This window comes from Lucilia sericata, unplaced genomic scaffold, assembly GCF_015586225.1.
Source record: "Lucilia sericata isolate MDLA Ls3-8-SP2 unplaced genomic scaffold, ASM1558622v1 Contig001971F_arrow, whole genome shotgun sequence".
NCBI lineage: Eukaryota > Metazoa > Arthropoda > Insecta > Diptera > Calliphoridae > Lucilia > Lucilia sericata.
Window position 1 is genome coordinate 14,055 of NW_023995842.1, and position 5,821 is coordinate 19,875.

Consider the following 5,821-nt stretch of genomic DNA (forward strand, 5'->3'; position numbering starts at 1 on the left):
CATTACTTAATTAAGATATCCGTATAAAATTTGCATTTATATACATAAATGACATTATAAAATTTTCACGATCTTTTTTTTCGATCGGTCCATAATTGGTCATAGCTCCCATACATGATATCAGGAATCAAAAATGTTTAAACTCAAAACAATTGATTCAAAATTTCTCATAGCCCCCATACAAAGGTACATATTCTCGGAAATAGATTTATCGTTAATAACTTCGGCAAAAATATCGGTATCACCACGAAATTTTGTATATAATATGAACAGAAATCATATTACCAACGTAGATCTGTATAGGTCCATTATTGGTCACAGGTCCCATATAAGGTCCAGTTGCGAAAAATATTTAAATACAAATAACTAATTAAGAAATAAAGATATTGGAATAATATTCAACATAAAAATGTTTTGTGTATACATATATCACTTTACAAAATATTTTTCGGATTGGTCCATAATAGGGCATAGCTCCCATATAAGGAACATTTCCGATAACCACGTAATCGCACATATTACATGACTGAATGAATGTGTTTAAAGTAGATATGAAACACCCTGCGAAATTTTATCCGGATTGGCTTATAATTGGTCACAGCTCCCATGTAAGGTCAACTTCAGAAAATCAGTTAAATGCACACAACTAATTTAGAAATAAGGATATTGAAATTATATTAAACATAAATATGTATTGTGTATACATATATCACTCTGCAAAATATATATTGGATCGGTTTATAATTGGGCATAGCTCCCATATAAGGCCCATTTCCGATAACCACGTAAACGCACATATTTCATAACTGAATGAAGATATCGGTATAAAATTAGTCATGAATGTGTTTAAAGTAGATATGAAACACCCTACGAAATGTTTTCCGGATCGGTCCACAATTAGTCACAGCTCCCATATAAGGACCACTTCCGAAAATAGCTTAAATGCAAATACCCAATAAAGAAATAAAGATATTTTAAAAATAGGCTATATAAATAAGTTTTATTTTTTCAGATCGGTCTATAATTTATCATATCTGTCATATAAGATACACTTCAGAAAATCGAATATTTCATTGATAAATAAAGATATCGGAATAGGTATATCTTGTGTATATAAGAAATCTTAAAAAAAAATAGGATCAATTCATTATTGGTCATAGTTCTCATATAAGGTCCATTTCCATAAGTCACTTTTTCCAATAAATTTCATCCAATTATAAATATACACGGATAAAATCCGAAATAGTGTGTTTTTTTATCGATAGATCATTCTGCGAAATTTTGTTCGGATTGGCCAATAATTGGCCATATCTCCATAAGAGGTATGTAGTATTTCTAAATGATAGCACCCTCAACACGGAAGCCCAATTTAAACTTTCACAATTTATTAAATACGTATCTAGAAATATTTATAAGGGTTTTCATAAAAAGTAGCTTACAGGTGGAGGGTATTTAAGATTCAGCATAGCACTCTAACTTGTTTTTTATCAAACTTGTTTTTCTCCACCCCAAATAATAAAATAAAGTAGATATGAAACACCCTGCGAAATTTTATCCGGATTGGCTTATAATTGGTCACAGCTCCCATGTAAGGTCAACTTCAGAAAATCAGTTAAATGCACACAACTAATTTAGAAATAAGGATATTGAAATTATATTAAACATAAATATGTATTGTGTATACATATATCACTCTGCAAAATATATATTGGATCGGTTTATAATTGGGCATAGCTCCCATATAAGGCCCATTTCCGATAACCACGTAAACGCACATATTTCATAACTGAATGAAGATATCGGTATAAAATTAGTCATGAATGTGTTTAAAGTAGATATGAAACACCCTACGAAATGTTTTCCGGATCGGTCCACAATTAGTCACAGCTCCCATATAAGGACCACTTCCGAAAATAGCTTAAATGCAAATACCCAATAAAGAAATAAAGATATTTTAAAAATAGGCTATATAAATAAGTTTTATTTTTTCAGATCGGTCTATAATTTATCATATCTGTCATATAAGATACACTTCAGAAAATCGAATATTTCATTGATAAATAAAGATATCGGAATAGGTATATCTTGTGTATATAAGAAATCTTAAAAAAAATAGGATCAATTCATTATTGGTCATAGTTCTCATATAAGGTCCATTTCCATAAGTCACTTTTTCCAATAAATTTCATCCAATTATAAATATACACGGATAAAATCCGAAATAGTGTGTTTTTTTATCGATAGATCATTCTGCGAAATTTTGTTCGGATTGGCCAATAATTGGCCATATCTCCATAAGAGGTATGTAGTATTTCTAAATGATAGCACCCTCAACACGGAAGCCCAATTTAAACTTTCACAATTTATTAAATACGTATCTAGAAATATTTATAAGGGTTTTCATAAAAAGTAGCTTACAGGTGGAGGGTATTTAAGATTCAGCATAGCACTCTAACTTGTTTTTTATCAAACTTGTTTTTCTCCACCCCAAATAATAAAATAAATTTAAAAAAAATTTATTTATATTTTATTTAAAAATATATATACGTATGTAATGCTATTGCAATAAAATATATTATATTGTACATTTTAAGAATATAAATAATTAATTTTTAATCCATTAAATTGTGTTAAAAATAACATTTAAATTTTAAAAATAATTTTTAAGTTTTAAGCAACCTTGGTTGGATTTTACTATATTCAAGGAATTTTAATTTCATATTCAGCTTCTCTTTGGTTTCTGCAACTATGTTAAACGAATTATGGGTGTCTGTTACGGTAAACTTTTTTCTGGTTTGGGCTCCGGCTTTATCAGTAACTAATTTCTGCTGAGGTGGAAAGAAGTAACGTAGGAAATATAGAATAGAAAATATCCTTGATTCTGATAAAAAAGAAATAAAATGTAATTATGTAAATGTTAAATGTCAATTATATTAAAGTCAACAATATAGCAGCTTACCATCATTGCTTCACATTTTTCAGCATTGTTGTAACAGAAACGTCTGGTACTTACATTGGTCTGAAGCAGATGTAACAAATTACATATTTTCCGTAAAAACCCACTTGGTTTTCATTGGTTTAGCTTCAGATCAAAATCTATGTCAATCTGTAAAATTTAAATTAGTTAAAAATAATCTAATTTACAGTGTATTAAGAGTTAACTTACGGAAGGTTTTATGTATTCAGGACATAATTTTAACATCTCGGACAAAGACTTTGATCCCTCAATTTGCTGAAAATAAATAAATATTTCAAATGACTCATTACAAAAGGAACACCTTATTAAACATACCATCTCTATGTGGCTTCCGAAGAAAAATTATAGATGTAAATAATTTTAAAAAATTACGATTATGTATATTTGTTTATAATCACTCTTCACTTTAAGTACAAATGTGTATTAAATTATTACAATTATAATTACTTCTATTTTTAAATAGATCACTCTTAACAAAATACTTCCGGCCACTTTGATTTGCAAAATAAAACTAAACATAAACAAAACAAGTAAGAAATTATAGTCGGGCGAGCCGACCATATGATACCCTACACCTGTTACAAAAATAAAATGTGATTTAGTTTTCATAATAAAGCATTGTAGTTGAATAGTACCTTGCGTCAGATAATTAAGCCATTTATTGTTGAATCAAATTGTGGACATTTAAGTCAAATTTTGAAGGGGGCTTTGTATAGGTGCTATGGTCAAATGAGACCCTATAATTATAAAATTCATGAGAGTCATCAAGGCTAGTATAGCACTTGGTTTTGCAGCTTTTTGTTGAGATACGAGTATATTAAACATAATTATGTATTTAAAAGCCCTATTCGTCGGGTTGGGGGACCGATGTTAACCATTTTCAATAGGCTTTATCTCCGGTACTATAGAAGATCATGTGCCAAATTTCATTGAATTATCATCAAAATTGCGACCTGTAGTTTGATTACAAGGTTTATAAGCCCTATTCCGGGGTTCAGTTGTATGGTGGCTAGGTGAAATAATGGACCGATCTTAACCATTCTCAATAGGCTTCGTCCATGGGACAATAGAAAATCATGTGCCAAATGTCATTGAAATATCTTCAATATTGCGACCTGTAGTTTGATTACAAGGTTTACATCGACTCAGAAAATGATTCTAAGCCGATTGGTATACTTTAAGGTGGGTATGGTGCCAATATTATTGTGCGTTACAAACATCAGCACAAACCCAATATACCCTCCCCACTAAAGTGGTGTAGGGTATAACAAGTTAGAATGCTATATTTGGCTCTACCGAATCTTAAATACCCTCCACCCAATAAATACCCAAAACCCAATATAAATATGTTATAAATGGTTAAAGTTATAGGGCCGAATTTATAATTTATACCAAAGAAATACATTTTACTTAAGTATTAAAATACATACTAAGTACTAAAGTACTTTACTTCCCTTATGGAGAACTGTAAAACCCGGCACATATTTTGTTTCCGTAATTAAGATACTATTTATCATTTTGTAACATCTTTATGCATGTATGTATGTAACTAATTTTGATTAGGCCCAGAAACATTTGTATTAAGTGATTTTCAGATACCGACCGATTATTCTTCGACCTATTATGTGACGATCCTGCCGATAATTTATGTGGGAACTATGACCAATAATGGACCAATTCGAAATAAAAATAATCAAAATGATTTATCTGTACACAGAACATACTCATGTCGAGTTTAATAATGTTGGCAAATGTTCACGAATTATTATATATATATATATATATATATATATATATATATATATATATATATATACAAAACAAATTCATGTTAGCTTTATTTATCAAAGAATTATGTGCATTTAAGTGATTTTCGGATGTGGACCTTATATGGGAGCTATGACCAATTATGGACCGACCCGAAAAAAAAAAAATTCGTAAAGTAATTTATTTTTATACACAAAATTAATATTACACACATCATGCCGAATTTTATCTCGATAGCTTTATTTATCAATGACTTAAGCTTGTTTAAGTGATTTTAGGATGTGCACCTTATATGTGAGCTAGTACCAATTGTGGACTGATCCGGAAAAAATTTCACTGAATGATTTATATCTATATACAAAACATATTCACCTCGAGTTCTACCCTGATAGCTTTATTAATCAATGAATTATGCACATTTGAGTGATTTTCGGATGTGGGAGCTATGACCGATTATGGACCGATCCGGAACAAATTTCGTAGAGTAATTCATATACACACAAAACACATTCATGTCGAATTTTATCCAGATAGCTTTATTTATCTATGAATTATGCTCGTTTAAGTGATTTTCTTATATATACCCTCTATCACCACTGATGGTGGTGGAGGGTATAACAAGTTAGAGTGCTGTATTCGACTGTGCCGAATCTTAAATACCCTCCACCAGCAAGCTATTTTTAATTAAAACCCATTTAACTATCTAATTTTTAGTATTGATATACATATGTCAATCTAATTTTAATTAAGTCCAGAAAATTTTTCGAAAACATTTTAATGTAATGATTTATCTATACACAGAACATATTTATGTTGAATTTTATCCGGTTATAATCATTTAGTAACGAATTAAGTGTATAAAGTGATTTTCAACAGAAAACCTTATATGGGAGCTAAGACAACTTATGGATCCGGAAAAAAATTTCGATTTATATGCTCACAAGTCGTACTTTATCCCGATAGCTTTATTATTCAAAGAAATATATGCGTTTAAGTGATTTTCCTATGTGGACTTTATATGGGGGCCTATCAGGAAAAAATTTCGTAGAGTGATTCATATAAAGACAAAACATATTT

The 5,821-nt window shown here is 29.9% G+C and overlaps 1 long non-coding RNA gene across 1 annotated transcript; it reads right to left on the reverse strand.

Annotated features, from left to right (window-relative positions):
- Positions 1 to 2,685: 2,685 nt before the first annotated feature.
- LOC119613086 lies at positions 2,686 to 3,204 on the reverse strand. Its single transcript, XR_005232206.1, has 3 exons — positions 3,167 to 3,204; positions 2,960 to 3,106; positions 2,686 to 2,881 (listed from the first exon to the last, which is right to left on the reverse strand). It is a non-coding gene; the product is annotated as an uncharacterized LOC119613086 (long non-coding RNA).
- Positions 3,205 to 5,821: the final 2,617 nt, after the last annotated feature.